The sequence below is a fragment of the Microtus ochrogaster genome, unplaced genomic scaffold (genome assembly GCF_000317375.1).
Source record: "Microtus ochrogaster isolate Prairie Vole_2 unplaced genomic scaffold, MicOch1.0 UNK7, whole genome shotgun sequence".
Classification (NCBI taxonomy): Eukaryota; Metazoa; Chordata; class Mammalia; order Rodentia; family Cricetidae; genus Microtus; species Microtus ochrogaster.
Genome location: NW_004949105.1, coordinates 6,279,813 through 6,301,510, shown reverse-complemented (window position 1 = coordinate 6,301,510; position 21,698 = coordinate 6,279,813). Strand labels below are relative to the sequence as shown.

The 21,698-nt window shown below is 48.2% G+C and overlaps 1 protein-coding gene across 3 annotated transcripts in view; it reads left to right on the top strand.

Moving 5' to 3' along the window:
* Nucleotides 1–21,698, top strand: part of Arhgef7 (Rho guanine nucleotide exchange factor 7) — a 79,806-nt gene that overhangs the window by 2,029 nt on the left and 56,079 nt on the right. For all 3 annotated transcript variants that reach the window (XM_005366288.3, XM_026788824.1, XM_026788825.1), the window contains exon 2: nucleotides 21,248–21,332. The gene's annotated coding sequence lies outside the window, so the exon portion shown is untranslated. The remainder of the gene's footprint in view (nucleotides 1–21,247; nucleotides 21,333–21,698) is intronic.

Here is a 21,698-nt window from a genome sequence, read left to right as displayed (position 1 = left end):
CTGCACACAGACACAGGGAGAGACCTAGTGTCCTGCACACAGACACAGGGAGAGACCTAGTGTCCTGCACACAGACACAGGGAGAGATCCAGGATTGTGCCCTTGAACAATTCTAGGACTTACACATTTAATTTCCACCAAATTCTCAAAGAAGGGAGACAGAAAACATTTTAAAATTGCAAATGGTAAACAAAACAGCTTAAATTTCCAAGTTAGCTTTTGTTCTTAGTACTAAATATCAAGGTTTTTTTTTCTTTCTTTCCTCAAGAGGTTGTTTTAGGCTGAATCGTGTTGGTAAGAAAGACTGTCTAGCTCACTCCAGTTTAAGCTCCTAGTGATTTCTTTAAGGAAAAGAAATTGAACATTTTGTTACCAGATTGGTTGTTTTTAAGCTTGTATTGCATATATTTATTTCAGTGTATTTGCTTACGTCTTCCAGTGTGCCACGGTGCTTGTTGGGAGGTCAGAGGTCAGCTAGTGAGCGTTGGTCCTCTCCTTCCATCATCAGAGTCCCAGGGATGGGATATCTCAGGCTTAGTGGTCATGCCCTTACCATCTTGTTGGCCTCTGTTTTTTTTACAACTTCTTTTTCCACCAACCATATACTTTAAAATTCTGGGGTAGCTGCCAGGGAGATGGTTTACTCAGCACAGCGCTCAGTGTTCAAGCACAAGGAGCCGGGAAAAAGCCAGGAGTGGGGGAGTGCTCGGTATCATAGAGGTACGGTTCTGAGGCAGTGAGATTCCCTGGGGATTTCTGGCTATAGTCAAGCCAGTTTGGCAAGCTCCAGGTTCAGGTAGAGACTTTGTCTCAAAAAATAAGGTTGAGACTGATTGACAGAAGATGGTCAGTGTTTATTTCTGGCCTCCACACATGTACATGTGTGTGTGTGAACTTGCATACGTTAACATGCTCTGACATATGCACATACACACATATATTTTTTCCGATTTGTGCAGAAAACTGGTCACAGCTATGCCAGTTTCTTTCTATTTGTATCTCAAAAAAAAAAAAAGTGATGGTGATGCTGATGATACACTCGGTGTTGTGATAAGAAATACGGCAGTGAATCGGGAGACAAGTCATGACGTCGTAGCGCATTTCCCTGCAGTTCCGCAGGAGAGGAAACAACTGCAGAGGTACAGAATTTCTCTCTCTCTCTCTCTCTCTCTCTCTCTCTCTCTCTTGTTCTGTTCTCAGATTGTGGTTCCAAATGTGCTAGATGTATTTGTTGATGGTCACAGTATATTAGCTGTCAAGATTTTCTTACCCAGTAACGTTACTTAATTAGGCACCCGAAATGTATTGAGACAGATAACCTGCAGCTGTTCAGAGCAGAGGCTGCCTTCCTCAGGAAGAGTGGCTTCCCCATCACCAGAGATGCCTCAGTGGTTAAGAGCACTGGCTGCTCTTCAGAGGATCCGGATTAAATTCCCAGCACCGACATGGTGGCTCACAACCATCTGTAACTCTAGTTCCAAGAAATCTGATGCCTCTTCTGGCCTCTGTAGGCACACATACATGGTGCACAGACATGCATGAAGGCAAAACACCCATGAACATGAAATAGTAACTTTAAAAACCCTAAAGTTAAGGCCATATGAATCCAGTTCTAATGGTATCTTATATAACTTAATTCATGTCATGATACACAGCGTCAGGGATGTTAGCAGCAAAGTTACAAAATGCAACAGTGAACTCAGATTTAGTTGTTCATCAGAGAACTAACTAGTGTTCCCAGTGTTTAATGTGCATTGCTTTTTATTAGGAATTTTGAAAAGTTGGAATTTAGCACTATTATAAATAAGCATATTTAAGGTCATGTTCTAAAGTCCAAGTTGAAATTAGGAAGTGGGAGCTATGCTTGGCTGTGTGAGCTTCCCTGGCAGAGTCCTCTGCCCAGATGGCACTGGCCTTTCCAAGGCCAGAGAAAGCTGGGTATAAATGAGGAATTGACAGATAGGGAGAACTGGATTATAAAGAGGAATTGACAGATAGGCAGTGTGTCACCAGGGCGCTCCTGGAGAACTGACACTACCTCCAGTATAGTGCCTGCTCTGGAAAGGAAAATCAGGCTCAGATGCGATTTCTCCTGGTGGCCAAGGAGGATTTCGGGGAGCCTGTCCAGTGAGGCCTGCCACCGCACTTTTTTTCTCCAGCCAGTTTTGGCTCTGCTCTGTGGGACCTGGAAGGGATGATGACCCACCACTGTTAACCTTCCTTCTTTTTTTTTTTTTTTTTTTTTTCCTTTTTTTTAAAAATTTATTTATTTATTGAGGATTTCTGCCTCCTCCCCGCCACCGCCTCCCATTTCCCTCCCCCTCCCCCGATTAAGTCCCTCTCCCTCATCAGCTTGAAGAGCCATCAGGGTTCCCTGACCTGTGGGAAGTCCAAGGACCGCCCACCTCCATCCAGGTTTAGTAAGTTGAGCATCCAAACTGCCCAGGCCCCCCCAAAGCCAGCACGTGCAGTAGGATCAAAACCCATTGCCCTTGTTCTTGAGTTCTCTGTAGTCCTCATTGTCCGCTATGTTCAGCAAGTCCGGTTTTATCCTACCCTTCCTACTTTTTTCACACATCTGTGAATATAAGATTCCGTTCCTATAGACAGAAACATTCATTAAAATCTTAATGTATCAGTCATTGGAGGCCTAGGAGATTCAGAACAGACATGGCTTCCCTTCTCACTCTTGGACATTTTGGTTAGTACTTTTGGTTTTTCAGACTATCTATTGGCATATAGTTTGCTTCACTGGCTAGTTCCTTTTGTTTTATTTTCTTTTTTGGCGGGGAGGGAGAAGTCTGAGACAAGGTTTCTCTGTATAACAGTCCTGGCTGTCGGGGAACTCTCTCTGTAGACCAGGCTGGCCTTGAACTCTCGGAGATCTGCCTACCTCTGCTTCCTGAGTGCTGGGATTAAAGGCGTGCATCATCACTACCTGGCACGAGCTAGTTTCTTGTTACGTGTGTGTGTGTGTGTGTGTGTGTGTGTGTGTGTGTGTGGTATACCATGGTGCTTCAGATATGTGACTGTCACGGGGTGATTAAGTCAAGCTAATCGCCATTTGTCAGCACCACAGATGTTTTTTGTGATGAGAACATTTTAAATTCTTTTATAGCACCTTCCCGTGTCTGCCGTTAGTAGTTGCTGCCATGCTGTGTAGTGCCCACCAAGACCCTCTGTCCTTCTTAGACTTTGTCCCCTCTGACCAACATCCTCCCATTGCTCTGTCCTTCCTCCCGTTCCCTGGTGACTGCCATCTTGTACTTTTATTAGTTCATATGAGTGAGGCTGTGCTTTGTTGGTCTTTGGTGACTGGCTTTACTAGTGGCTCTCCAGGTTCATGCGTGCTGTCACTGTGATGTGATTTCACTTCTCCTTTTTACACTAATAGTAATAGCAATGTCCCATTGCTCATATGTATCTTGTTTTCGTACATCTGTCCATCTCAGGTGGTTTCCATTCTGTGGCTGTTGTGAACACTCTTGAAGTATATAGGGAACACACATGTTTCTCTAACATTCTCTCAGTGTCTTTGGATATACATCTGGTACTGGGATTGCTGGGCCACAGGCTAACTTTTAGTTTTCTGGAGGACGTCTCTTTATCAATTTCTGTAATGCACTGACTAGCTTACATCCCACCAGCCAGTGTTCAAGGATTCCATCTCTTCACATTTTACCAGCAGTTAGCTTTTATGTTTTTGATAGACATTCTAAAGGTGAGAGGTGATAGTTTATTGTGGTTTTCCTTGGCATTTCTTTGCTGTTAGCGATGTTGAATGTTATAAAAAATAGCTATTGGTTATCCTTATGCTTTTTGAGAAATATCGATAGAGAAAATGTTCTAGGTGGCTGTTTTCACTTCCTGGTGTGTTGTGGACATCAGCTCCTTTCCAGATGCATGGCGTACTGCTCTCTCTCTCACTCTGTCCATTGGGAGGTGGGTGTGTTGGTGCTAGCCTCTTGTGTGTGCTGCTAGAAACACAGGGGTTAGCAGCCAGCACCGTGGAGAGTGCCAGGCAGGCCCGAAGAGCTGAGTAGGGGCAGGGATGGTTACAACCACCAGGATTTTCTGTGCTTTAAACCGTGGTGGATATTGTGCTTTAAAATTGCTTAGCAGTCTGTGTGTGTTGCAGAAAGCTCAGGAAATAGAGAAATGCGGAAAAAAATACATGATACTGCCATCTAGAGATGGCTTAGTAATCTTTCATTAGTAATTTAGCTGCTTTAGTAATTTTTTCATTGCACACATGCAGATAGCTTTAGAGACCCCTGACACAGCAGTGTATATGTTCTGTAATATACTTTAGCATGATAAGGTGGCAGCGTGTCCATCTCCTCATGCCCCGCGTTTGTCTCTTGATTTCAGTGACTGCCTCTTGGAGGCCAGTAATCCTTGTTGAGTGTGGACATGCTTTTCAGTTGTCACTGCTGTGGACAGTGGCTCACGTGAAAAGCTGTTTTTTCCTCTGTGCTAGTTCTATTAGCCTTGACTGTCATGGTAGGTGGAAATTCATGCAGGCTTTCAACAGCTGTAGCCACCCCTTCTCTGGTGACTCACAGCACTGACCTGTCAGCCTGTGAGAGTGCCTTCAGGCTTCCCTGCAATTCCTCGTACCTGTCAGAGGCTCTTTCCCTCCAGAGAAGTGGTCCTCCATGGTACAGGATGGTTTCTCTTGTATGTCTGGCTTGAATCTGGTAAACCGAGGCAAGAATGAGGCACTGTTGGTTCCTGTGGCTGACTTGAGACTGAGACCGTGGAAGAAGAGCAGCCCTGGGAAGTCCAGGTTGAAGCTGGAACTCTGCGGCGCTTCCTTCCAGCCTGGCATGCGTTACCAGTGGGGCACTGCACAGGCGGAGGTCCAGAGCCCCAGCTGAAAGCTGGGTGGAAGCTGCTTCGAGGGTGGAAGGCTGAGCTCCTTCAAGTGAGGGTTTTTTCCCCTGCCTTCGTGTTGAAAGAGTTCCAAAGGACTTCAGTCTCCAGTGCTGTAATGGGCCAGGCTGACTTAGGAAGTTAAAGTGAGGGTCTTGGAAGGGGATTACTCATCTCTGACTCCTCTTTCCTTAAGAGTGAGCTCATGAGTGGCCTGTGTAAGTGTGTAGATGCAAGGAACATGCCATGCCGGTGAGTTTTAGGTAGTAGAGCTGACGGAGAGATAATGCTGTCACTTCACCTGTTCTTTGGGAGGGAGAGGGTGGTTGGGATGCTGGACAGAGCCGACAATAATTCTGTTTCTGTGAATTCCCAAAACTAGTTGTGGTGGTTTGTAGCACGAATTCTAATGGTTCTTAATAATAAAAACCCAGAGTCAGATATCAGAGAAGCGGAGCCCAGCCACTAGAGAGTTCTTACCTCTACTAATACTTGGACCAGTGGCGACCCTGTCTCTGAATCCTCAGACTGCTGCTGTCTCTACAAAACCTCAGACTGAATCCTCAGACTACATCTGAGTTCCTGTCTCCTCCCACCTTATAGTCCTCTCTCTGCCCAGCCATATCACTCCTGTCTCTACTTCCCCAGTGCTGGGATCACCTTTAGGTGAGCTCCGTTTCTCTTTTAGGTTGATTCAGTTTCCTGTAGCCCAGGGTGACCTTGAATTTACAGAGATCCACCTGCCTCTTTCCTGAGTGCTGGGATTAAAGGTGTATGCCACCATTGCCTGGCCTCTGTGACTAACTAGTGACTTAGCTCTGCACTCTAGTCTTCAGGTAAGCTTTGTTGGATTATAAACAAAATATCATTACATTTGTTTGAATGAAACTATCACCCATAATCACCAAGCATATGTATGTTTGAATTCATGGTCCCCAGTTGTTGAAACAGTTTGGAAGGCATTATGAGGCATGGCCTTGTTGGAGGAAGTGTGTCACTGGGGGTGGGCTTTGCCGTTTCAAAGACTTGCCTGGTTGGTGGCTCATACCTTCAATCCCAGCACTTGGTAGGTGTAGAGCTCTGAGTTCAAGGCCAGCCTGCTCTACAGAGAGTTCCAGGACTACACAGAGAAACCCTGTCTTGAAACAAACAAAAAACTAGCCCAAAATAAACAAAAACCTTGTATCATTCCAAGTGTGTTCCCCTTCTCTCTCCTACTTGTGGATCAAGACACGAGGTCTCAGCTCTTCTGCTTCCATGGCTTAGCTCCGATATCATGGACTCTTAACGCTCTGACATTTTAAGTCCATTTGAATTCTGTCTTTTGTAAGTTAGGTTATGGTGTTTTGTTACAGCGATTTAAACGTAACCAAGACACTAATCATGCCTGCTAAGAAGTTTCAAAGTTAAATGCACAAAGTTCAAATATTTTCTTGAAAAGTAATTTTTAATTCTTATTTATCTTTTGATTTTTCCACCTAGTGAGCAGTATGACTTGTTAAGTTTGGAATTCCTGCTAATGGGAATCCACCCCCACTGATGTAATAAGCCAATCAAACTGAATTAATAAATACAGGTTTATTCTGAGCAAAGCATTCTTGGACGGCCCCAGGGGAAGTTGAAGAGACCACAAGGGGAACCCATGAGGTAGGGGCTTTTCATGTCCTCGGGGGTGGAGCCACCAAGGACAGGCTTTCTGGTAGGGGCAGAAAGACAGCTCCAGGGGAGGAGGCTTGGGGTGTAGCCCCCACTGAATAGTAACCTCAGCTAGCATCTGGTTCCCTGTGTCCAGCGGTGTAGGAGAGCTGAAGTAGTCTAGAGCAGTGACAGGCCCAGCACATTTGCGCTTTTGGTGGAATTTAAAGGCCTGTGTGTATTTCTAGAGTCCAGGCATTTCCTTCTTACCGTCTTTCTGTGTGAGCTTTGAATGTCACTAGATTGTGGCTGTGCAGAGTATTTGGGTCATCTGTGGCATGGTGGTTGGTTTGGTTTTAAATGTCAACTTGCCACAACCTAAAAACACACCTGAGAAGAGCCAGTGAGGAATTATCTACATTAAGCTGACCTGGAATATGTCTGTGGGAATTATATTGATTATTAATTGGGAGAAGCGTCCTGAATGAACCCTGAACTCAAGACTGAAGAAAGCTAGCTGGGCATAACTAGGGAGTGCAGTTCCCTAGTTATTTTGAAATTTGAAAAATTGAAAATATTTCAAAATATTGAAAATTTGAAAATATTTCTCTTGGATTGTGAATGTGATGTGGCTAGCTGCTCGAGTTCCTGCCTTGACTTCCTCCTCAGGGATGACTGTAATTTGTAAGCCAAATAAACCCTTCCTCCTTGTCTTGGTCAGTGTTCTATTGCTGTGAAGAGACACCATAACCATGGCAACTCTTAGAAAAGCATTTAATTGGGGCTGGCCTACATTTCAGAGGTTTAGCTCATCATCGTCATGGAGGGGAGCACGGCAGCATGCGGGCAGACATGGTTCTGGGGAAGGAGCTGGGAGTTCCACATCTGCGTCTGTAGACAGCTGGAAGAGAGAGTCACAGGGCCTGGCTTGGGCTTTTGAAACCTGAAAGCCCACCCCAGCGAGACACTTCCTCCCACAAGGCCACACCTCCTAACAGTGCTGCTCCCTAGTTACCAAGCACTCCAATCTGAGAGCCTGTGGGCCCTTCTTACTCAAACTGCCACACCCCCTAATTTGCTTTTGCCAGGATATTTTGTCCCAGCAGCAGAAATGAAACTATAATACATGGGCTGCTGTTGACCCCAGCTTCTCAGTTCATAAAATAGCAAGTGGAAAGGGGCTAGCGAATAGATGGCTGTGTTTAGAGCACTTGCCGTTCTTGCAGAGGACCCAGTCTGTTTGTCAGCACCACATGGCAGCTCCCAGCCACCCGCCGCTCCAGTTCCAGGGGATTTGATGTCCTCTTCTGCACTCCTGGGGCACTGTCCAGACACATACTCGGGTCAAACACTCACAGTTAAAATAAAGAGGTTGAGTGGAGAGCCACTGTAGAGGTCTGTACTTTGTCATCTGCTTGTTGTGAGTGCCCATTGTCCTGGCTTTAGAGTCCACACTGATGGGGGTATTCACAGTAAACACAGCAACTCTTGTGTGACAGACTTGTCGTGGAGCAATACAACATACACAGGTGTTTATTCACCTCAGATAAGATTTTCATGTCAGTCAAAAGTCCAGTTTGGTGAACCAGTGAATTTATTGGGGTTACTTACAGGCATATGGGCGAGGAGTTACTTACAGGAGCAGAAATGACTCAAAAATGTTGTATCACCAAACCCCACTCCTGTATAGAAGTCTAGAGCACACTGTACAGCCTGCACATGGCTCAGCAAGTTGGAGAATATCCTTTCAGGTAGTTTAGCTGGCCTGAGCCTTGGCCGCTTTGGGTCAGCTTTGCAGCTTGGCTTGTCTGAGAGTGACTCCACCTGCTTTCCTGCTAATATGCTAATATGGGAGGAAAGAGCCTAGTGAATGTGGTCAATTTCAGGGACTTCCTGAAGCTATTCTGAATTGTTTACTTCCTGTCTTAATTGAGCTTTGCTGCAGGATGGTGTGTTAGACCCCTCCTTGGAACATCCTGTTGTTGGACCTCTTTGTAAACATTCTGTCCTAAAATACCTTGTTTCACTGTCTCTGTCCCATGCCTTAACAAAATTTCCTCCAGAGAAAACTGCTACATTACATGAACCAATGGGGAGAATCCTGAGGATGGCCTGATTTAGGAGAAGACAGTGGGGATCAAGGGGTGACAGAGCATTCTGGGAGTGGAGAGGTTCCAGGTAAGGCCCAAGGATTGGAGCTTTCCATGATCCTTTGCTTCAGAAAACTCTGTGTGAAGGAAAGGAAGTGCCCCCTGCAGGGTGGCTGGTGTAGATGGCCCAGTGGAACTGTTCTGTTGTCTGAAGCCAGCTCAGTGTTGAGTGAGTGTGTGAGTTTGGGAAGGCCTCCCTGCTCTGTTTGCATCCTTCCTGCTGCAGGTGCATTGATCTGGCCTCTCTAGACCTTTCCCTGGCTGTAGACCCCCCATTGCAGCCTTTAGCAGGGAGGGTGCTGTCCCTGTCTGTGGATGAACATGAGGCACGAATGCCAAGGCTAGGTAGGGAGTCTGGCCTTGGGTTTGCTTTTCTTTAGGACTCATGCCTTCTTCTCTAAGGGCCATGACAGGGGTGAGGTGTGGGTTTATTCTAACTGTGGAGAGACTGGGGTGCTGGAATGTAGTCGACGCTCCTGGCCCTTTAGAGTTGAGCTCCTAGTCTTTTGTGGCTTCTGCAAGTGTCAGATGAGCTGCTGTAGTCCTGCCTTTGGCTTTGAGGTCTGCAGGACAGTGTCTGTCCCTGGAAAGGTCTGCGTAGTGTACAACCTCCCATTCAGTGGTCTCTTCCCCAGCTGTCTCCCTGCCTCCTCTCTGCTGGCTGTTCTGCTGCTCTGACACCTGTGACTGGGGCCGTTTTCCTGCCTGTGACCCAAGAAGTTGTGTCAGGCTGGGCCTATCCAGGAGCTGGCCTGAGTGGACTGGTCTCTGGAAAGACTATCACCTCTTGGCTTCTGTCCTCTTGGACCTTTGAGTTCTAATAGTGTCCTCCTGTTGGAGACATCCATGATGATCAGTGACTTGTGACCTGTGCTGGGAGTCATAGCTTCATAGTGTCAGCTCCTTAACACTCTTGAGAAGTGGCATTAGTGCCTAGAAGCTGAGACACGGAGAGGTCTCAGAGCCCCGGCCAGTGATTATTCTGCCTTCTTGTACCTGTGCTTGGAGCAGCCTGTCTTCTGTGACGAGTTCAGACTGTCTCCAGTGCTGCGCCTCCCTTCTTTCTGGGTGCTTTAGGCTATCTGTGTGTCGTGGCTCCTGGAACATGTGTCATTGCTCGTGGATCACTAAGTAGACATTTGTTGAACTGGCAAAAACTCCACAAAGTGTCCTTCCAGGAGTCTTGTGGAACTGTTAGGGACCATGGGGTGTCCAGCTAGGGGACTGGGATCCTTGGGCATTTCTCAGGAACCATGGGGGCCATCCAGAGGCCTTAGGGTGCTGTCTGAGACAAATGGTGGGGGCTCAGTTGCATGGTGTCTGTGTTACCTCAGTTTTCCTCCTCTTCCCTCCCCATGCACTCCTTTACTTTGTCCTTAGAACCACAGAAGTTTAGTTTCATTCTCAGAGCCTTGCTGCATAAACGATCGCAGAGCAAGGGTGTCTGTCAGATGGTTTGTGTGAACTCTGACTTGTCTCCAGTGGGTGCTGTCAGCCTGGCATATGGGCATCAGTGTGAGAGGACAGGTGGCTGGTAGATGGCTCTGTGCCACTTGCTGACTGGTACTGAGTCCTGGTTTTGGTGCTGGCTTCCTTGTGGAAGGATGCCCAGGTCCTAGCGACCTTGAGGTCCTGCAGATTGAGACATGGTAGAAGTTTCAGAGTTGGAGGGCCCTGGGCATGGTTAGGAACTGTACCTGGCACATTTTGCAGTTTTGGGAGAAGAGGGACTGAGGGGGTCCCAGGCAGCAGCAGGATGGAGGACTACCCATTGTGCAGCCTTTTCCTTTGGCCTGTTGCTTCTTCTCTGAGCTACTAAGGGAATGCCTACAGCTGTTTCAGGTCCTGTGCAGGGCAAGGTGCCCCTTCAGTCCTTACTGTCGGAGGCTTGGGGGAATTCTGGGAAGGTTGACATACAAAAGGGAGAAGTCCACAAAGAGTTCTGAACTGAACTGTCTCCATCTCGTAGGGAGCTCAGCTGAGCTCAGTTTGGTGTCCAGTGAGCAGGCATGTAGGCAGCTATTGGCATGGGGTGGGTTGTACCTCTGAGCCTTCAGGTAGGAGTGCAGGTTTCAGGCCAGGCGGTGGCTGTCACAGGTAATGCTACTGCTGTGCTGGTGGCTTGTCTGGACTGGCTCATTTGACCACGTGGGCCTGGGAACCTTCCTGGGAAAGCTTCTCAGTCTTGGACGGTGCCACTGCACCAGGGTAGGTAAGGACCAGGCATTCATATGTGAAGTATGTTTTATCTTGTATATATTAGATCACATGGGTGGACCAGGTGTTCATATGTGAAGTATGTTTTATCCTGTATATATTAGATCACATGGGTGGACCAGGCGTTTGTATGGGAAACATGCTTTATCCTGCTACATTAGGTCACTTGGGTGTTTTTCAGGCATGCTCAGGGTTGGCTAAACAGTAGGAAAATGCTTCACTGAGAATTGTGCTTTTTTCCTCCTCGGTCCTGTGGCAAATGAAACAGAGATAGCCATGACAGCTGGGCGGCTGTGGGATGAAGCTTTAGATGCACAGGCGTGGCTGAGAGCCCTGAAATAGGGTGACTGCTGTACTCACGGTGGCCTTTCACCTTGTCCCTCTGGTTACTTCCTGTCTCTTATCATATCTTATCACCACTCTCCCCCGTCTTGGGGATGGAGCAGAGCTGTGCACAAGCTGGGTAGCTGCTGCTGTCTCACAGAGTTGGATCCTCGCCCCTCCCACCTTCCCTGAGTCTGGTCAGACGGGTTTCTTTTTGATTGCCCTTTAGTCATCACTTGCTGTTTGTCTTTGGAAACAAACCTAGGCGATTGTCTGGTTGGATGGGGAAACCCTCTCTCTTTGACAGCTCCTTGTCTGCATCTTTTTGTCTCTGTGTGTCCTTCGTGCTCTGGGAACCAGCAGAGGACAGGTTCCCACTGAGTAAGTGAGACAAAAGCCAAACCCTCGCACTGTGTTTGGATGTGAAATCTAGATGAGTATGTCTTAAAAATACCCAGAACACACGTGTCTGCCCAAATTTTTATCAGTCTGTATTGATGTTTTCTCTTGTAGTTAGGGACCCTCATGGTGTGCCATTGATGCCTGTGGCCTGTACTATTCTCCTCCAGAGAATGGCAGGCTCACTCCTCTGTAGGGGCTTACAGGTGAGGGAGGCTCATAACCTGGTGGGCTTCAGTGTGTGGGGCTTTACAGAGGCCGAAGTCTTGGAAAGCGCTGATGTGTTTGGTGTTTAGAGCTCACCAACTTGTCTCTTAAACCTGAGTGTGCTGAAGGGCATAGATGGCACATGTGACCCAGCTAGGGAGGGACCCACTGACTTCACAGGAGTACCGAAGAGTGGCAAGGCTTGGTGGCCAAGAGCAGGAGTGAGGAGCACGCTTCTCCCCAGCTTTGGCTCCACAGAACTGGGTCCACCTGGCTGCACAGCTTGAGTTGTAGGGGAGTGAGCTGTGACTCTGCCATTCTGGGCGGGCAGGCTGCTGGACCTTCTGGGATGGCTCCCTGCCTAGGCTGGCGGGAGGATAGGTGCTTTCCTTTCTACCTCGAGAGGTTAGATGTGGTGAGGGGATGCTAGATGCTTCCTGCCCTGTTCTCCATGGAGAGTTTCTTATGGCAGAAACTTGAGCAGCTGCTGGAACCCCTTACCATGGCCCTGGGCCTTAGTGCCTGTCTAGTGCTGGTGCTCTGCATCTTGTTTTCTCTTTGCGAGCTTCTACGTGCTGGTTCATTTTATCTTGCTAAGCTTTCACACTACATTACAGGCCCAGTGATGCTTCTGAGTACTTGGTGCATGTGCTGTACTATGGCTGCGGCTTTCATTGTTTCCAGGCCACTTAGCGTGTTCAGATGTGCACCTTGTTCTCAAAGGGACATGCTGTGTTCCTGTTTCAAAGGGTCTGAGTAGAGGTCATGTATCATTTACCCTGTCATGCCTCTTCAGTTTCTTTTAACAAAGAACTGTTCCCTCACCTTTATCATTTATGACATGGAATCTTTGTTTTTTTATGTTCTTTACAATTTTATGCATAAATATAGTATACTTTGACAGTGTTCCCCCTTTGTCCTCTCTTATCTCTTTTTCCTCCCACTAAGCTTTTCTTCCCAGCAAGCCCCGTGTCTGATGTCTTTTTCCCTGTGTCTGACTGCATTTAACTAGGGTTGCTTGCATAAGTGTAGGTGGGGAGTTATGTGAGCAAGGGTGGCTTACACTGACCAAACCACAAGGAACTACAACTCTTCCTCCCCTAGCAACTATTCTGCCTTTACCTCCTCCGGGAGGGCTGGGCCCTTGTGCCCCTCTTTTCATCCACGACGGAATGCTGAAGTCCCTCCCAGTCTTGTACACATAGCTGCCTCTGTGACTTCACTGTGTAGACACTCACGCCATGTTTAGAAGACACTGTGTCACAGCACTCCTCCCGTTCTCTGGCTCTTAATTCTTCCCTTCTCCTCTTCTGCAATGTTCCCTGGGCCTTGGAGGTGATGGTATAGATGTTCCGTTTAGGGCTGAGCACTCGGTCGCCGTGCATTCTTAGCACTTGATATGAGTCTCCGTATTCGTGGTCGCCTGCTGTAAATAGGCTGAGAACAGCACTAATCTATGGGTACAAACCCAATATTTATAGGGCAGGTTTTTACCATGCTCATAAAGCAAGGCAGCAGAAGGAGGACCCATATTTCCCTCTCCCCATTTCACCCCTAGCTTTGGATGAGGTTTGCAGTACCAGGCACATATCCCCCTGTGGAAAAGGCCTAAAACCTAGGCAGACAAGAGTTGGTTACTGCTCTCTCTGCAGATTGGTACTTTTCTCTGTTAGCTGACTGGAAAGCATCTTCTGTGTAAGCTAGCCAGGAGGAGACACACCTCTGTACAGTTCCAGCTTGGTTTCTGTCACTTTTATTTTTTTTGACAAGAATCTTACTGTGTAGCCCATTTTGGCCTTGACTTGAGATGCTTCTGCCTTATCTCTCCCTGCCCCTTGCAGGGGTTCAGATTACAGCTGTGTGTCATTATGTCTGGTTAGATGTGTACCTGGGTATCATTTGATTCTAGTTAAATAATTTTGGCAAGAATTCTGCATGAAGGTGTTCTAATTTCCCAGAGCATTTGTGAGAGGACAAATGTCTCTGGTGTGCTGAGTTAGCACTCAGAGTTTGTGGTACGGGAGCCTTTCCCTTGGTCCTGGGCACGTCATCTTATTAGCACTCTACCTGTGTTGTTCCCAGGTGTCTGTCTGACCCCGCTGGCCACCTGTGCTTCTGTCGTCTTCCACTTTGGTAGTTGCTATTTGGAATCAGCTGCCCTTAGGATATTAAGTTCTAGTCTGCTCTTGTACAGTACATCAGACGTTGGTGAGTGGAGCTGGTGACATCAGGCTAGAAGGTTGTGTGGAAGAGGAGAAGACACTCCCTTGCTTCCAGAACCAGTTGTCTGTGTACACACTCATCACTTCTGATCTCTGTGTTACTTTTTCCTTTTATGCAGATTTTTTATTGGGCACATCAGTCTGACCTAGACTGGAGCTCTGAACTCACTTTGCCATAGGTGTTAAAGGAGAACTGCTGATCCGCAGGAAGGGAAGACAAAGGGCAGGCATGTGTTTCACATGGGAGGAGCATCCTGGCAGCTGAGGGCTGGGCACCGCTCCTTCCTCCTTGTGTCTCAGGACCAGGTCTGCTGCGGGACTTGTGTGGCGATGCCACTACTCTGCCACGTGAGTGTGCTGAAGGGCAGAGATGTGATCTTGTGCCTGTGGATGGTATATACCCAGTGGTACATTGACGTGTTAGTGCATTTCCAGAGCCGCTGTCTGGAGTTATCTGCTCCCACAGGAGCGGTGGGCACGCTCTCAGCAGCTGGCTTGTGAGGTTCAACTGTGTACTTGTTTGAGGGAAAGACTCTTACTTCCCTGTACCGGAAGGAATGGTTGAATGTTTGGTTCACAGTTGGTGGAACCACTTGGAAAGAATTTGGTGGTGTGGCTTGTTGGAGGAGGTGTGTCACTGCGGGTGGACTTTGTGTTTCACCAGCTAGCCCATGCAGTTCCCAGTTGTTCCTGCCCTGTGTGTGTGCCTCCTGCTTGTGGATCAGATGTAATGTCTCAGTTGCTGCTCCAGGCATCCACCTGCCTGCCTGCTGAAGATGTTGTTGGGCCTGGGAGTTGCTGCATGCTAAGGGTGGCTGCCCAGGCTCTTTGGTTGGCTTGCATAGGAGCAGGACTGCATCGGGTGGCCCCTTCCTGGTGCTTTGGTAATGGGTGTGCTTCTGGACTGGTGGCTGCTGTACTTGTGTCATTTAAAGCATAAATGCCAGTGCAAGTGAGGGGGATTCCAGTAGCCAGTTGGCCTCTACGCCTTCCGGGCCTTGTGCTGCTTTCTCTGGTGTGTCCTGGGCTTTCAGCTGCACTTAGGTCATCTTCTCCATCTCTGGTGTGTCCAGGGCTTTCAGCTGCACTTAGGTCATCTTCTCCATCTCTGGTGTGTCCAGGGCTTTCAGCTGCACTTAGGTCATCTTCTCCATCTCTGGTGTGTCCAGGGCTTTCAGCTGCACTTAGGTGTGTCTTCTCCATCTTCTCATAGATGCACCTTGCTCATACTTCATTTTTCATGTGGTACTGGTGATTCGACCTATTGCCCTGGGTTTGACAGACAAGTACTCCACCACTGAGCCACATTCTTAGATCTCCGGTTCATCCTGTGACAGTAGCAAGCATGTATGAGCAGTTATGTGGCTGGGAGGGGCTTACTGTGGTAGTTTGCTGAGTAGCAGGCAGGGAGAGTCTGGAGCTCTCTGTAGGAGCAGTACCTTGGCAAGAGCCTCGTGCTTCTAGTCCTCCTGTGCAGCAGCATAGCTGAGCTCTGGGGGACTGCCCTTGGGGCCAGATTCCTGTCTCCTCTTCCTCTCATGTCAGTGTCTGTCCTGTGAGTCCAGGGACATCTCAAGTTGGTCTGCTGTTTGGATCAGTGTAGAGTGCCTGCTTCTCCTCAGAGAGGGGTCAGGGTGCTGTTCAGCCTCTGTCCAAGGAAAAGGGTTGTGGGTGTAGTTGCTTGTGTTGCTTGGTGTCACGTGGCTTCATGGGGCTGTTCCCAACTCTGGATTTTCAGGGCCCATCTGCTTCCCTACAGCAGTCTTGTAAAATCTGTCCCGACTGCTCCCGGCCTCAGCCCCCACCTACTTCAGGCTTTTTCCTTCTCACTGCCGCCTGCTGTGGGAGGAAGGAGAGGGCTCTTTGCAGTGTCTGGAAACCCTAAGCCTGGGGTTTGTAATTGCTGTTAGTTTTGATGTTAGTGTGATGTTCTCATTGCCTTTTAGAGCTGCGATTGCTGTCACTTCCCTTAGCTTAGCCCAGTCAGGTGTCCTGTTGAGGTTCTAGGGACAGGCAGGCAGTGCTTGCCAGGTAGGTAAGGGGCTGGGAGCAGACTGTCTGGGATGCCTGTGTAGAACTGCACCTACTCTCCTGGCTGGCAGTGTGCTATGAAGGACGTATTTCTGTCCTTGGAGGCTTCCTTTCCCTGTGTGGAAGGCACAGTTGGCACATGGTCTAAACTGGGAGGTCTGGGCTGTGCCCACATCAGTGTGACACTTATCCTCAGTGTGTTTATTTCCACTCTTCCTGACTGGAGCTCTGTCCACTGTCCCAGCTCTGCTCTCTGAATGTTTCTCCTAGACTAGGGAAGGTGTACAGCTGTGTAAATGCCTGTCTTCTGCCTTCCTGTCACTGAGTTCTCGACTGCCTCCCATTCTCTGTAGGCCTCTTGGAAGTTACCGACAGTCCTTGATTACCTTCTATGGATATGTGTTCTCTGCCATGGTGTTTGCATGTTGTTGATAGAATAGATTCCTAAACCCAGTAAGATTTGAGTCTGATCTGAAAGGGAAGTAGCTTGTTAGGGGCATGTTAGGTGAAAGGACTGTTACTGCTGGAACCTGTTAGGAAACTCCGTTCTTACCCCTGGGAGCAGAAGTAGGTGGAATTGAGTTCAAAATCTGCAGAAGCCGAGAAGATGAGGAGCCAGGACTGGAGTTTACTGTCTCAACAGTATGGAGCATTTGCACTAAACTTAAATAGCACTACTTACTTAAGATTCATTGTCATTCTTGCTCTGAAATCACAGATTCCATTTGACAATATGATAAGACAAAAATATATTTTTAAACTTTGCAAGCAACACTCCAGAAATATCTGCCAAGAGTCCTGATTTTGTGCATGCTCATGTGTTTGTGAAATAGAGCTTCCTCATATACCCTTGGTAGTGGAGCTGATGCCAGGGTGCTGGGGAGTTGAAGCCTGGGGTCAGTCTCCTGCAGCAGTTGTGGACATGAGATGGGGAGGAGAGACACCTTTCCCAGGTGCTTTCTGGGTGTAGCCACCTAGGGATGTCATGTACGTATGAGTCACTCTGCTTTGCTTTTAGGTCAGTAGGGCCATATCAGTTACGGTGGCCGATGGTGGTTGTGTGTGTGGCCAGGCTGCTCTGATTCAGAGCAGACAGTTGGACATGGTGTGGGAGCAGTTGGTGGAGCTCAGATATCAGCAAGTGAAGTATCTGGATGGGCTCTGTTTGTGTTTAGTGCTGGTGCTGACTCTAAATTCTAAATTCATGATGTCTAGTCATTGGCTCCTTGCATGGCTCACCTTCCCCTGGCGTGGCTTGTGTCTTGATGAAGGAGATGTACTCTCCTGCCTACATGACTCACACAGCTTTCAAGAGGAGGCCTTGATTCCTGAATCTGTAGGCCTTGGCTTCCTTTTGTTTGCACTGGGGAGCTTTATTCTTGCAGTGAGAACACAATCATCCAGGTCTCCTTCCAGCAGCCTTGCAGTGGTGTGTTCTTGTTATCAGGATTTCTAGCCTATTGAGTCCTTTGGGCTGCCAAATGCCTGCGGCTCCAGCCAGCATCTTGATGGCTTTCCTCCTGGAGATTGCACCGCATTCACGCAGCAGAGCTGCTTCTGGACATGGACGAGAGCACTGCAGATGTTTGCAGTTCAGGCTGCTGGGTTTAGAGGATAGAAATGTGTGGTTGCTCAGGTGCCCAGAGACGACAGCGTAGTGGCGTGGTACAGCCAGCGTAAAAGAGTCCTCCTGGGGTGTGTCCTCTTGTGCCTTGGTGTGTCACCTACTGAGGTCCAGTGGAACCCTATGGGAAGGAATGTGCTCCCTTACAACCGATGTGCATACATTTCAGCATCTTTTTTCTCTTGAGGTTTTTGTGAAGCCTTAACTGCCAACAGTTTATAATTACTGTGTTTTGGATTTGAGGTGGAACGGGGTCCTTGTTTGCTAGGGAGTGTGGAAGGAAGTGCTTGCTCAGAGCTACCTTTATTCTGAGTCTCCATGTTCTGAGAGGAGGAGCTGCTGGGTTATCAGGATGGCCTGTGCTTCTGCAAGTCTTGTGTTGGAGGAGGAAGATGAGGCTCTTTGCTGAGGGATTTTGTTTTTGCATCACTCTCCCGCCCTTTGCCTCACAGCAGAGGCTTCTCTGGCCAGGCCTGCTAGCTGCAGGTAGCTGTCATCAACAGCGGCTCCACTTTGGCTTGGCCCTTCCCATTTGAAGAACTGGGTCAGAGGCTTGTTGATACTCCACATGGCTCCTGGAACTTAAGCTCCATGTGATGGGCTATAGCCAGGCAATAGGGTGGCCAGTTTCATGTGCCTTGGATTGCAGGCTTCCCCAGAAAGTACAGTGAGGAAAGGCTATCTGCCATAAGCCTGGGTTAAAGAAACAAAGGAGGTCAGAAACTTGTCCTGATAGGAAAGTTATGAGTGGGTCAGCCTCACCAACTGTGCTCTGTAGGCTTCTGTTGTCCCACTGTTCTTTTGATTGAGACAGAGTTACAGTTTGGTCAGGTGACCAGGCACGTTCATGCCTGCACAGAGGATCACCGTTTCGGTGTCAGCTTGCCAGGCAGGTACTGTGGACAGTGCACATTCTTCCTGTTTCAGGCATTCATACGAGAACCAAGCCTGACATTGCATTGGCTATTATAAAGAACCCTAAAATAGGGAATATGCACATATTAGAGGTGTGGAAGAGGTTATGGCGGGAAAGGGCATCGAGGCCAGAATGCTAAGTCTTTGGGGATCAGAATTAGCCCATCTGGGAATATGGCCAGCAGGGTCACAGGCTTCTGTGCCTGGATAGAAGGAGCATCAGGGCGGGAGAGGAGCAGGGGCAGGCTCCCCTGAAGCACATGTATACTTCAGGTCTATGTGGTGGTGGCCTCCTTCTACTTCTGTGTGCCATGAAGGCCAGCCTTCCTGCCAGCCTATGGTGGTGTCTTCTTGGTGAAGGCCAGTGAGTCCAGCCTGTGCGGTCTGTTTTAGACTCCTCATGGCTCTGGGGAACTGACCTTCCAGGGAAGGCTCCAGGCCTCATCTCTGGTTCCTTTAGTGCGAATGGCCTCTGAATGAATGCCTTTTGGTTTTGCTTTTTGCTATCTAGATTGCTGTTTGGGGAAGTTGTATATTCTGCTCCTTGGAAAAACACTCCTGACTGAACGCTCTGGGCCTTACTTAGAATGGACCTCCTGGTTTGTCTCATCTCCTCCTTGGGTTTCCTGGGGAGGAAGGAAGGCAGCAGTAGGCTCACTGAGTTCTGACGCTGACGTCAGCCGAAGCCCATTGGCAGGCAGCTGCAGCCAGTCAGATGCTCCGTGGTATCCGGGTAGGAAAACTATATAGTCTGGGAATAACAGGAAGCTTTCCCATATTTTACATCCTGTTGTGCTGGGGTTTGTGACTCGCTGCCTTGCCATAATGAAGGTTAGTGGACATTTGTCTGTGTGTCTTGTGGGATTAGACCTTAGAGCTGAAGGACAGACCACCATTGCGACATTTTATAATTAAGGAGACTTCAATTTTGCCTGAGGAAACTAAGGCTTGGGCAGAACAATACCTTTTATTCTTTAAAAAGATGCAACTTAACCTGTTGTGATCCTCAAAATCTCAGCAGGGAGGTGAGCCTAGAAGGAGCTCCTATTTGGGCTGACTTTCTGTAAGTTACAGGTGGTACAACCCGGGAATCAAATTGCACCCCATGAGAAAGTTCCGAGGGCCCTGCCGGAAGGGGTTGAGGAAGACTGGCTTTCTGAAACCAGTGGAGCTCCAGGCAGTCGTCTTTTGGCTTTTGGGGTTTTGTCCTTTGGTTTGATTCTCATGAGCTTTCAGCGATGAACTGTTTAGACCCCCAGCCTCTTTCTTAAGGTACATCTGACTTTGGATGGGTGACCCACAAATCCACTGCACCCAAGTCTGAGTGGTGGAGATGGGTAGTCATCCTCTTTAAACTTTATGCCCGAGGATTGAGTGCACACGTCGACACTGGTCCAAGTTTTTCGTGGGATAAATGTACTTGGGACTTCTGGGAGCTCAGCAAGGCTCAGGCAGGGCTTCAGGAAGTGAGAGGAGTGAGACTCAGCAGGAAGGAGGTGGGGTGTGGGAAGGCAGGAAGGGGTGGAGGAGGGAGTTCCTGACCCTGGCCAAGAGAGGCTGTAGAAGGAGGAGGAGGGCAGAGGTTCTAGTGGCCAGCCCACAGGTGCTTATCCCAGGGCCTAGGATCAAGACTGTTCTATTTTGCTTCAAGACTTTATTAATTTGGTATGCATTTTGGTATTTAACTTTTGGCATTTAGCTTTTCTTTTTATAATTTGCACCTATTATATTTGTCTCACTTTTTATAGAATAACAGTGCTGGATGATTTGGTTATCAAAATTATTTGTAAAAGAGGTTATTTAGTGATCAAAAGTGACACACAGTCTTTAGAGACTGTTTGGAAAGAGTTGTGCATGTTTTAGCGTACCTGTAAGAGGCATATGTGTGCATATATTCCTCCGAACAAAAGTCAGATGGGTTTAACCAGGCACCTGCCCGTTCTCTCCTAGATTTAGCTGTGTGGACATCCACATACCACACAATGCATACACACAGGTACACACACACATTTGGATTCCAGCTATTTTAACCCAGGCTAGCTCATGTGCCTTCTCTCCTGGCTCAGTCTTGTGGTGTGACTGATTCAGCATCAGAGTACTTAAGTGGCCCTGGATCAGACTGGATTGCCTACAGTTCAGGTTCTTCAGAGCTCTCTGCCCAGAGGCCGCTACCCTGCCTGTCTCTCTCCTGGGAGCTGCTTTGTCTTCCATCTGTTTCCTGTCGTCTTCTGCTTGTACCTTGTGTGCTATTGTCTTGGATGGGGTGCATTTAATTCACCTTATGTACTAGAAGAGATCTTCTTTGGCATGTCTTGTCCTGTAGACTGTACAATCTAAGGAGAGAGGACTACAACCCATCATGAGCCTTTACTGGCGGCCCCTGGCTCACACCTTGCTTTTGCCTGACCTGGGTGGAGAAGGGAGCAGAGCTGGTTTGGTCCTCCAAGGACTGGATGGCCTGTGTGGAAATGCCTCACAAGGACATTCCAATGAACTCCTTCCCCAGGGACCCGCTTGGAGATTGCTCTGCCTCTTGAGAGTTTCAGACCGAGGGTGCTGGCCATGTGCAACCACTTGTCATCGGGAGAATCCATTTATCCTGTGCCTTGACATGGTACTAACTTTCTTGTTTCATTTTCTTCTTTCAGACTTTTGATGCAAATGATTTATATCAGGGGCAGAACTTTAACAAGGTCCTCAGCTCCTTGGTGACACTAAATAAAGTGACAGCAGGTAAGACTCTGCTTGGGTATCCTCAGGGTGAGGGTGTAAAGGCTCATGTCTGGTTTCCACAGCAAGGCAAAGTGATCATTATGCCTTGGAAAGAAGCTTCTTGGGTGATGAATGTGCAGTTGTTCCTTCTGCTGCTGGTTGTTTGTGAGTCTGAATTGTGAGTGCTGGGGCAGCAATTTCTGGTGCTGGAGCCTTCAGCACAGTGGCTGTCTCCCAGCCACTCCCCAGCACATAGATTGTAGTTTGCAAACTGCCCTTTTCCTGAGCCCTGGGTCTACTAGCTGGAGCTATACAGTAAGAGTAGGGTCTGAGCCGGGCGGTGGTGGCGCACACCTTTAATCCCAGCACTCGGGAGGCAGAGGCAGG